Source organism: Petaurus breviceps, unplaced genomic scaffold (genome assembly GCF_028583685.1).
Source record: "Petaurus breviceps papuanus isolate PSGF00001 unplaced genomic scaffold, PetGlider_PUasm1.0 207, whole genome shotgun sequence".
Taxonomy (NCBI): Eukaryota; Metazoa; Chordata; class Mammalia; order Diprotodontia; family Petauridae; genus Petaurus; species Petaurus breviceps.
This window is the reverse complement of record NW_027185850.1, coordinates 2306790-2318749: the sequence shown is the minus strand read 5'-3', so window position 1 is coordinate 2318749 and position 11960 is coordinate 2306790. Positions and strand designations below refer to the sequence as shown.

The 11960-nt window shown below is 37.8% G+C and overlaps 1 long non-coding RNA gene across 1 annotated transcript in view; it reads left to right on the top strand.

The window, feature by feature from the left end:
- LOC138164774 (uncharacterized) overlaps positions 1-11960 on the top strand; it is a 406420-nt gene that overhangs the window by 227816 nt on the left and 166644 nt on the right. The window lies entirely within an intron of this gene.

Here is an 11960-nt window from a genome sequence, read left to right as displayed (position 1 = left end):
TTTCTTTCTTTCTTTCTCTTCCTTTTTTCTTATCTTTTTTTTTCTTTTCAAGAAACCTATGACTTTTTGAATGTTAAAATACAATGACAAAAGTCCTTAGATGGCTTTCAAGTTAAGAAACCACTTACTCATGGGCATGGGAAACAAACCTTGAGTAAAATAGAATAACAAAAGATGAGGAGAGTCACTCTGGTCTCCTAAGCCCTTAAGGAATTAATAATTCCTCATTCACAGCCATGGACTAATAGTCACAATGGAGAGCAGAAGCCACACAGGGAGACTTGTAGCTTCAGTCTCTCTTCTTTGTAGGTGCTCACTTGGTGCTCAGGAGCTGCCCCCTCTGTTGCTTCACCCATGCCTCATGAAAGGCAGCCTACTTTATTCCTACTGTATGCTATTTTTGAAGGTTGAATATACTCTCCACTTTCTTCATTATACTTATCTTATTCCTCTTACACAGGTCTTACATATCATCCTCCTTGTCCCAATTATCTTCTCTATTAACCATAATACTAAGACCAATTTATTTTCCCACATCTTAGTTATCACCATGTAAAGCCACGCATGAGCAGCTTTCAATAGGACTGCTGCTGTGAACAGCTTTCAAGGTTATGATTGCATAGTATAGTGAGATTTCTATTTATTCAATAACAAACAGAGCAAAACATTCATAGAAAATCAAAATGCAGCATTCACCATGCCACACACTCATCAACTTATCACTAAAATGGCCACATAGTTTTTACCAAAGTGTTCATATAGTTTTAAACAAAGTTCATTCATTTAGTCAGTCACAAAATCCTTAATTCTATCACAAAGTACAAAAGTCCAAGTTCACCCATAGGTCACAGTAAATCATAAAGTTCTCAGTACACAGTATCTAAGTAAAGTCTTCTTTCAGCTTGACTCAAGGCTGGCTCTCAGCTTCCATGGTTCCTCTTCCATGGTCCCAGCTCCAACTGTCACCTGGGTTCAAAGGCGGGCAGCTCCCAGTTCTTTGTCCAGCTCCTTGTCCAGTTCTTCATCCAGTACCCATTCCATATTGAAGTTCACAATGTCTAGTCCACCTCAAGTCCTTCACAGTTGCTATTTCTGGAAAGACAAAGCTTGAGAGAACCACAATAATATTCATACACATTTCCAGCAACATCATCAATTCACTATTTGCCTGTGAAATCAACTCAGACCCACCAACAAAGTCTGAGAACTCAACATAAATCATCAACATAGAAATCAATGCAGGCCCACAAACAAGGTCCAAGAGGTCAGCACAAATCATCAGCAAAATCCCAGTACCTCCAAAATTCTCCTCCAGGACTTCTGTAAACATACAACCATAAAATCCTCTTTCAGGACTTCCATTAAGTTCCCAGGGATTCTGTACAAAGTATCACAAACAAACATCAACACAGACAGAGCAGATAAACAGAGTATCTGGATACTGCATGTTTTCTCCTTCTTGACTCTGCCACCACAAGAGTTCTCTTCTCAGTTCTGCTGTCTCTAGCATGGGTTTGACCTTATATATGGTCATTAGCTCCTCCCCTTAGTTTTGACTAATGCTTATAATCTCCTTACAGTGGATTAAAAAAATCCTTCCTAGAAAAAGTAGTTTTTGTTTTCCTTGGATTTGTTTTTGTTTGCTTATTTGTTTGTTTACTAAGAGGTAGTATATATTGAGTATAGGATAGCTACATATTGCCTGTCTGCCCACTTTTCCAGTTTTCTTAAAATTTCCTTCATCCATACAATCTATGATCCAGACACATAAGTCTACTTGTTACTTAAATACATCTTGTCATTTCCCACTTCTAAGTCTCTGTATTGTTTTCCCCATATATACAATGTTTTTTCTGCTCATCTCTGCCTTTTAATTTCCCATACTGCCTTTCAGACTTTTCTCAGTTTTATTGTTCACAGGTTACCTTTACAATCTCTCCACTTCCAAGTACCTTCCATCTGAGATTTCTTTCCACCTCCTCTCTATATATTATGGAATGGACAATCATTGGATAGTAACACAGACTTACCATCACAAAATCCTGTTCACATTGGCAAGCCAGGTTACTGATATTTCTCTTATTAGGCGTCCTAGGAGGCCTTGATAATTGATTCATTCAATGAATACATAAACATGTACATAATTATATGCTTATTATTTTTCCTCAGTAAGTCAATGAGTTTTTTTTTTCTTGGCTTTTTTCCATATCCACAGTCCTAAGTATAGTACTCATTTACACACAGAAAATGATACATACTTCTTGACTTATTGCCAAAAAGCATTCAAAAATTCATTTTTTTAATTTTACAAATGATTGGTTATTGATTAATGTATTCTTTGCCATAATTCCAAAACTTTGACTTGGTCCAAACTTTTGAACCATGGTATTGTCAAAATTCTTTAGCCTGGCAAAACTTTTAACCAGATATCCATGTCCTGGATGGACACCTTGCTTAAATTCTTTTAAAATGGCATTAAACTAACAAAATCTGAGGAAAAATTTCAGTTACACAAGAAATGGAAGGTCAGGGGAGAATAACATCAAAATCACCTGTTCTCAAAAGAATAAGAAAAGTGTCATCTCCTGGAAAGAAGTCCAGTTGCCTCTAGATCCAGCAATCTCACTCATAATAAGCAGCATCCAAGAAGTTGTCAGCAAAACGTTTGTCATGAGGATGTTGAGAAGTTTCTTCTGCTTTAATCTTTCCAGATTATTGTCCACACTTTCATAAAAATGTGAAGTCTAGTCTTTCAGGTGGGTTTATTCCTATAATGGCAGCAGGTTTGATGTATTTACACAATTGGATGTGTCTCCCCAAAATTGAACTTATACAGGAACTAACAATACCTAAGGCATTCTTTGTACTTGAGTATCTTGGGTTTAATATAATGGCACACTAGTGAATGAGATGCTCATAAGGCATAGGATAAAAAGAACTAATAGATCAGCAAGTCAATCAACAAACATTTATTGTGATCACTATTTACCAGTCACTTTGCTAATCTCTAGGGATGGAAATAAAGGCAAAATGAAAACAGCAACAGCAACAACAGCAATTAAGCATCAGTCTCTGCCTTGCATGGAGCATCCATTACACAAGAAGATACACATGCAAATGACAACATGCATAGGCAATAAAGAAAATGAAGTGGAAAGTAATGAAAGAGAAAGGCAGACATCCAGGCTGGGGAATAAGGAATCCTATTGAAGGTAACCTCTGAATGGAGTCGACAAAAAGCAAAGGAAGCTAAAAGGTGGAGATGGATGAGCAGAGCACTCAGAGAGGAGGGGACAGCCAGTCACAAAGTAATTGAGAAAGATGAGAAATGGAGTGTTGTGTTTGTTCTACTAAAAATAGGCCATGGAAGCTATTTTTTAGAATACATGGAAAAGGGTAAGATAAAACAAACAAAAAAAAAAGATTAGATGGGAAGGAAGGGCCCTGGTTTGGAAGAACCTTAAATGCCTAAGAAAAGACATATTTGATATCAGGCATAGTAGTAAACCTCTAGATCTCACATAGAAGAGTAGCATGGGATGAAACAGACTTTATTAAAATTTCAATGGCAGCTTAGTAAAGGAAGGATTGTAATGAGGAGAGTATTGAACAGTGGGAGAGTGGAGCCAAGATGGCAGAAAGAAACAAGGAAGTTGTCTGATTTCTCCCCATTTTGCAAAGCAAAAAATATTAAATCAAGCCTTAAAAGAATTTTGGATTGATAGAATTCAAAAGCAAATGTCTAGTCCAGATAACTTAAAGAGAAGTCAGGAAATGTCTGTCTCACTTGAGAGCACAACCCTGTGAAGGCAATGTCTAGGTAAGCCAGTGGGAGACTATTGGCCAAAGTACATATCCGCAACCAAGGCCCTGCAGTTCTGCTTCAGCAGACCAGTTGCACAGTAGGTCTTCTATGAGACCTCTAGCCCAAGTGAAGCAGAAAAACTGCCAACCCTGGAACCCAGGGCATAACAGTTGTTACTAGACCCAGCCAGCCTAGGGAAATGTGCCAGCCCCAATAGCCCCAGAAGAGGAATTAGTGACAATACCCCTAGCCCTATTGCAAGAACAATGCAACAACACCTCCTGTGTCCCAGAGGCAGAGCTCATTTTTTTTCTTTTTTTTTGTTTTGTTTTTTAATGAGCCAGGAAGAAAGAACCCTTGACCAAAAAACAAAAACAAAACTCCTGTGGGGACAGGGAGGATCAATACACCAACTCAGAAGAGGATAACGATGGCAATACACCTACATCCAAAACCTCAAAAGGGAATACGAATTCCTCCGAAGTCTAAACTCCTTCTTAGAACAGCTGAAATAGGATTTGAAAAACAAAGAAGAGAAACAGAAGAAAATTTTGGCAACTAAATGAGAGGTATGCAAGAGAGAATCAACTTCTTGGAAAAGAAAGGATGAAAATCTATTAAAAAAAAATTTACCTAAAAAATACAATTGGCCACACTGAGGTGGGAGATATGTTGATGAATGCACTGAAGAAAATCTTTTAAAAATGCAATTAGTCAAATGGAAAAGAACATACAAAAATTCCCTGAAAAGAAAACTCTTTAAGAAGTAGAATTGGTCAAATAGAAAAGGAGGTGCATAAGCTAACTGAAGAAAATAATTCCCTAAGATTAGAGCTGGGGAAGTGGAAGCCAGTGACTATATAAGAATCAGTCAAACATCATTAAGAGAATGGGGAAAAATAGAAGAAAATGTAAAATACTCTATTGGATAAACCCCTGCCTGGGAAAATAGATGCGGGAGAGATAATTTAATTTTGTTGGACTTCATAAAACACAAGAAAACAATGACAACACCAAGAACAATCTGGGCAGGATCTTTTGAAGGAAACCACCTTGATACCCCAGAATCAGAGAATAAAGTATTAATCCAAAAAATTCACTGATCACTTCCTGAAAGATATCCCAAATTGAAAACTCCAAGGAATATTGTAGCCAACTTCTAGAACTATCAAATGAAAGAAAATGCTGCAAGTAGACAGAAAGAAAGAATTCAAATATCAAGGAGCCACAATCGGGTGGCTAGGTGGCTCAGTGAGTAAATCGCAAGCCCTGGAGTCAGGAGAACCCAAGTTCGGTTCCAGCCTCAGACACTTACACACACACACACACACACACACACACACACACAAACACACACACAAAACTAGCCATGTAACCTTGGGCAAGTTACTTAACCCCAATTGCCCTCCAAACAGGGGAAAAAAGAGCCACAATCAAGGTTAAATAACAGTAAGCAACTTCATCAATGAAGAATCAAAGTATTTGGAATATAATATTCCAAAAGGCAAAGGAGGTTGGATTACAAACAAGAATCAATGATCAACAAAATTGATCATAACTCTTCAGGGGAAGAGATGGATATTCATTCAACTGAAGACTTGCAAAATTTCCTAATGAAAAGACCAGAGCTTAAGAGAATATTTGATTTTCAAATACTAAGTATGATATTTAAAAACTAAAGAGAAACATAAAGAGCTAAATATGAAAGAAACAACAACACCATAGTCTTCAATAAAGTTAACCTTTTCACATTCTTACATAGGAAGTTGACATTTTTTACTCTGAAGAGCTGTATGACTTTAAAGCTTGCAAAAAAATATGAATTGATTACAGGCCATGGAGGAGCTCAAGAAGAATTTTGAAAATCAAGTAAGAGAAGTGTAGGAAAAATTGGGAAGAAAATGAGAATTATGCATGAAAATCATGAAAATCAAGTCAAAAGCCTGCTAAATGAGACCCAAAAAACACTGAAGAAAATGACACTTTAAAAATAGACTAACTCAAATAACAAAAGAGGTCCATAAAGCCAAAGAGGAGAAGAATGATTTAAAGCCTGTATTTACCAGATGGAAACGGAATTTCAAAATGTCACTGAAGAGAATAACTCTTTTAGAATTACATTGGAGAAACTGGAAGGTAATGACTTTATGAGAAATGAAGATATTATGATTATTTTTTTTCAAATGCTTTATTGACTTCTGATTTACATCATTCATTTCTGCCAGATTTTGAGTTACAAATTTTCTCTCCATTTTTGCCTACCCACCGGCCGAAAATTGTAGTCCCACAGGATTTCTGCTCTCCCCCATATTTTCTCCCAATACTCTTTCGACTTTTCCAGTGGATCTCTATGCCCCAGTGTCTGTTTATCTTATTTCCCAATTACATGTAAAATAATGTTAATAATAGTAAGTGTGTGTGTGTATGAATATTTGATTTTAAAACTTTGAATTCCAGATTCATTCTTTTCCTCCCTTGTCACCCACCATTACTGGGAAGATAAGCAGTTTAGTATAGGTTGTACATGTGTGGCTAATGCATAACCATAACATAGTAGATATATTGTAAAAGACTGACTATATTTCCAGCCCTCCTATTCCACCTCCCACTTGTTCTTTTCTCTACTTTAATCCTGTCCCTTTTCAAAAGTGGGTGCTTCCAACTTCCCTTCCCCCAGCCTGCCCTCCCTTCCATCATCCCTCCCATCCATAATCCCCTTCCCCTCCTACTCTCCTGGAGGGGGAGATACCCTATTTAGTGTGTATTTCATTCCCTCCTCAAACCAAATTCAATGGGAATAAATTTGACCCATTGCCTTTTGCCTTCCTATTCTTCCCCTCCATTGTAACCATTTTCCCTTACTTCTTTTATAAAAGATAGTTTACTCCATTCTGCCTCTCCTAATCTCCTCTCATTATATTATTCTCTCAACTCTTAATTTCACCTTTTAACTATCCTCCCTTCCTGTTAAATTTGTCATGTGCCCTCTATGTATAACTGTAAACATATATACACACATTCACATATGTATTAACATGCCCATATACCCTCAAATATATATATGTATATATATATATACACACAAACACACACACACATATATATATATATATGTGTGTGTGTGTATATATATATATATATATATATACACATACATATTTCTATTCTATTCAACTACTGATTTCTAGGTTCTTACTTTGATCATGGCTTTCAGGTGTCCAATAATTTTTAAATCATCTCTCCTGCATCTATTTTCCACGTCAGTGGTTTTTCCCATGAGATATTTCACATGGCCTTCTATTCTTTCATTTGTTTGGATGTGTTTAACAGCATCTTGATTTCTCATAAAGTCATTAGGTTCCATTTGCTCCAATCTAATTCTGAAATAATGATTCTCCTCAGTGAGCTTTTGAGATTTTTTTTCCATCTGGCAAATTCGGCTTTTTAAGACATTCTTCTCCTCTTCTCCTTTTTTATCCTCTTTTGCCATTTGAGTTAGTATGTTTTTTTAAGTTGTGATTTTCCTCAGTCAGGCTGTTGACTCTCATTTTGCAATTTTCTTGCATCATTCTCATTTCTCTTCCCAATTTATTTCTCCATTTCTCTTATGTGCTTCTTAAGTTTAGCTATGGCCTGTAACAAGCTCATATTTTCCTTTGAAGCTTTTGGTGCTGGAGGTCTGACTTCACTTTCTTCCTTCTGTTCCATGCTTTGCTCTGTTTTGTCCCCAAAATATGAGTCTAAAGTTGGAATCTTCTGTCTGCTTTGTTTCCTTTGCCTGGTCATGTTATTCCTTAGTCACTTAACACCTGGGCTTTTTGCCACTGTAGGATTCTGCCACCAGACAGGGTAACTTTCATCCCAAATGCTGGGTTTTTTTTTCAGCTACCAGAGATATTAGATGGGTGCCCTCTCTGAAGTCTCCACAAGCTCTAGCAAGTTGGATACACACCCCAGGACCTCTACCCTAGACTGCAATCCAGATCCACAAAGGTTAAAGCAATAGCTATTACCCCTCAGATTGGTGATTGGTCCCCCTACACTCTGCAGGCCCAGAGTTGAAGCTGCCACATGGTGCTGGTTGCCTGTGCAAGGCATCTGAGGGGCTTCTCGCCCCAAGAGCAAAAGCCACACTCTCCCACTTACTGCGTCCCAAAGTCCAAACTACACTGACCTCTCACTTTGTCCTTGGCATCTATGTGTTGATAAAGCTGGAAACGGCCAGAGCTTCTGCTGATCTGGAGTCCCTTTGGCTGGTGGCTGGTCACGCCCACCCTGGGGCTAAAGTCTTGGTGTAGGGCTGGGCTCGGCTCCCAGAGCACTGCACTGGCAGATTCCTGCCAGCCTGCCAGGCTGTCCTCAGTGGGAGATTAGCTTCTCGGTGTCATTTTTTGGGTTCTGTAGCTCCAAAGTTTGTTTAGAGTCTCCTTTTAATATGGATTGGGGAAGGTGGAAGCCAGAGTAGTGAGGAGGTCTTGTTTCTGCTCCTCCATCCTAAATGAAGATATCATAAAAAAGATACAAACAAATGAAAAAAAAAAAGAAGACAATGTGAAATATCTCATTGAAAAAGCCACTGACCTAGAAAAGAGATCAAGGAGAGATAATTTTAAAATTATTGTTCTACCTGAAAGCCATGGTCAAAAAATATGTCTAGACACCATCTTTCAAGAAATTATCCTGCAAAACTTCCATGATATTCTAGAACCTGAGGGCAAAATAGAAATTAAAAGAATTCACCAATCACCTCTTGAAAAAAAACCAAAAAGAAATACCTAAGAAAAATTTAGCCAAATTAGAGTTCCCATCTCAAGGAGAAAATACTGCATTCAGTGAGGAATAAACAATTTGAATATCTTGGAAACACAATCAGGATAACACAAGACTTTGCAGCCTCTACCTTAAGGGATCTGGGGGCTTAGAATATGATATTCCAGAGATAAAGGAACTAGGACTAAAATCAAGAATCACCTACCCAGAAAAACTGAGTATAATGCTACAGGGAAAAAAATAATATGGTCATTCAACGAAATGGAGGACTTTCAAGAATTCTTGATAAAAAGACCTGAGCTGAACAGAAAATTTGACTTTCAAATACAAGAATCAAGAGAAGCATGAGAGGGTAAAAAGGAAAAAGAAATCATAAGGAACTTGATAAAGTTGAACTATTTACATTCCTACATGGAAAAATGATTATTGTAATTCATTATTTTTCTCAGGATGAGAATAGCTGAAAGGAACGTATTGTATATGTATATGTATGTGTATATGTATATGTGAACAAGAATGTGTACATGTGTGTGCAGGCATACATCCTTATATATGTATGTAAAGGAGGATGTATATATATATATATATATATATGTGAGTGTGATCAAATTCATGTTCATCTATACATAGGCAGAAGGCACAGGATGAGTTAAATATGAAGTGATGATATCTAAAAAATAAAACTAATAAATGAAAGAGGAATTTATTGAGAGAATAAGAAAGGGAGTGATAGATAAGGGTAAATTATCTCTTATAAGAGAGGTAAGAGAAACCTGTTACAGTGGAGGGGAAGGTCAGGAAGGTGAAGAGGAATGGGACAACCTGATTCTCATTGGATTTGGCTTAAGGAGGGCATAACATATCCACTCAATTTGGTATCTTTCTCTACAGGAAAATAAGGGGGTAGGAGATAAGAGGGAGTATGACATAATGGAGAGCAGATTGTGGGAGAAGGTAGTTAGAAGCAAGCATTTTTGAGAAGGGATAGGGTCAAAGGAGAAAGTGGAATAAATGGGGAAAGGGATAGAATGGAGAGAAATATAGTTAGTGTTCCACAATATAACTACTATGGAAATTATTTGGATAACTGCACTTGTATAATTTTTTTGGAATTGCTTGTCTTGCCAGTGGGGGTGGGTGAGGAGGGAAGAGCAAAAAAATATCTGGAAATCAAAGTTTTAAAAACGAATGTTTAAAAAAAATTTTAATGCAACTGGGAAACAGGATATACAGTTACTGGGGTATAGAAACCCAGCTTGCCCTATTAGAAACTTAGCAGGGGAAAAGGAGCCTATAAGAGAGAACAGACTGGTGGAAGTGGTACTCAGTAGGGTTGTTATTTTGGGGTGTCAATAGGGGCAAGATAGGGAAAGGGAAAAATTGTAACTCAAAATCTTGTGGAAATGAATGTTCAAAACTAAAAATAAATTAATTAATTAAAAAAAAGAGCCTAGACACCATCTTTCAAGAAATTGTCAAGGAAAATTGCCCTGATATTCTAGAAACAAAGGGTAAAATAGAAATTGAAAGAATTCCCCAATCTTCTCTTGAAAAAGATCCCAATATGAAAACTCCTAGGAATATTATAGCCAAATTACAGAGTTCCCAGGTCATGGAGATAATACCACAAGCAGTCAGGAAGAAATGATTTGAGTATTGTGGAAACAATCAAGATGACACAAGACCTAGCAACTTCTACATTAAGGTATCTAAGGGCTTGGGATATGATATTTAGGGGGTCAAAGGAGCTAAGATTAAAACCAAGAATCACCTACCCAGCAAAACTAATACTTCAGGAGAAATATGGTGATTCAATGAAATAGAGGACTTTTAAGCATTCTTGATGAAAAAATCAGAGCTGAACAGAAAATTTGACTTTCATAAGGAAATTATCAAAATTGAACTATTTATATTCCTCCATGGAAAAAAAATGATAATTGTAACTCATAAGACTTTTCTCAGTATGAGGATAGCTGAAGGGAATATATATGCATGTATAGGAGGGTGTATGTGTATATAAATATATATGTAAGTTTGGGCATATATGTGTGTTTCTGCGTGTGTATGTTCATGTATACACAGACAGAGGGGACAGGATAATTTGACCATGAAGGGATGCTAGTGAAAAAATAAAATTAAGAGGTGAAAGAGGAATTTATTGGGGAAAAAGAAAGGGAGAGATAGAATAGGGTAAAATTATCTCATATAAAAGAGGTAAGATAAAACTGTTACAAAAGAGGGAAAGCGCAGGAACGTGAAAGGGAATAGTACAACTTTATTCTCATTGAATTTGGCTTAAGGAGGGAATAACATACACACTCAATTCGGTATCTTACCCTACAGGAACATAAGGGGGTAGGTGATAAGAGCAGAGATGATAGTAAGGATGGCAGATTGAGGGAGAGGGTAGTTAGAAGAAAACATTTTTAAAAAGGGATGAGGTCAAAGGAAAAAATAGAATATGTGCAGAGTGGGATAGATTGGAGGGCAATATAATTACTCTTTCACAGCATAACAACTATGGAAATGGTTTGGGAAATGTACAATCTATATTGAATTGCTTATTTTCCCAGTGAGGATGGGTGAGGAGGGAAGAAGTAAAAAATCTGGAACACAAAGTTTTAAAAAGAAATGTTAAAAAAATTACATACAACTTTGAAATAAAATATACAGGCACTGGGGTATAGAAATTCATCTTGCCCTATCATCAAGTTAGAGGGGTGACAGGGAAGAATAAAAGAGAGAATAGAAGGGTAGAGTCAAGATGGCAGAGTAGAAGCAGGACCCCTCCTGGTCTCCAGCTTCCACCTTCACCAATCCATGTAAAAAAAGGACTATGAGCAAACTTTGGAGCTCCAGAACCCACAAAATGACACAGAGAAGCTAACTTCCCACTGAGGACAACCCAGCAGGCCAGCAGGAATAGGCCAGCACAGCACTCTGGGAGCTGAGCCAAGGCCTCCATGAGCCAGAAGTTTTAGCCCCAGGGCAGGTATGACCTGGCCACCAGCCAGAGGGCCTCCAGATTAGCAGCAGCCGTGAAAGTTTCCAGAATTATCATCACATATATGAGAAGGACAAAGTGAAAGGTCAGTGCAGTGTGGACTTTGGGACCCAGTAAGTGGGAGTGTGTCAGCTTTTGCCCGTGGGGTGAGAAGCCACTGAAACCCCCAGCACAGCCAGCACCAAGTAGCAGGTTCAGCCCCTGGCCTGCAGAGTGTAGGGGAACCAAGCGACCAGTCTGAGATGTAATCGCTCTTGCTTTAACCTGCTTGGATCTATATTGCAGCCTAGAAATGAGGTCCTGGGGTTCATGAGCAGCATGCCAGAGCATGTAGAGGCATCAGAGAGGGCACCCAAAATACCTCCAAGAGCTGAGAAAACA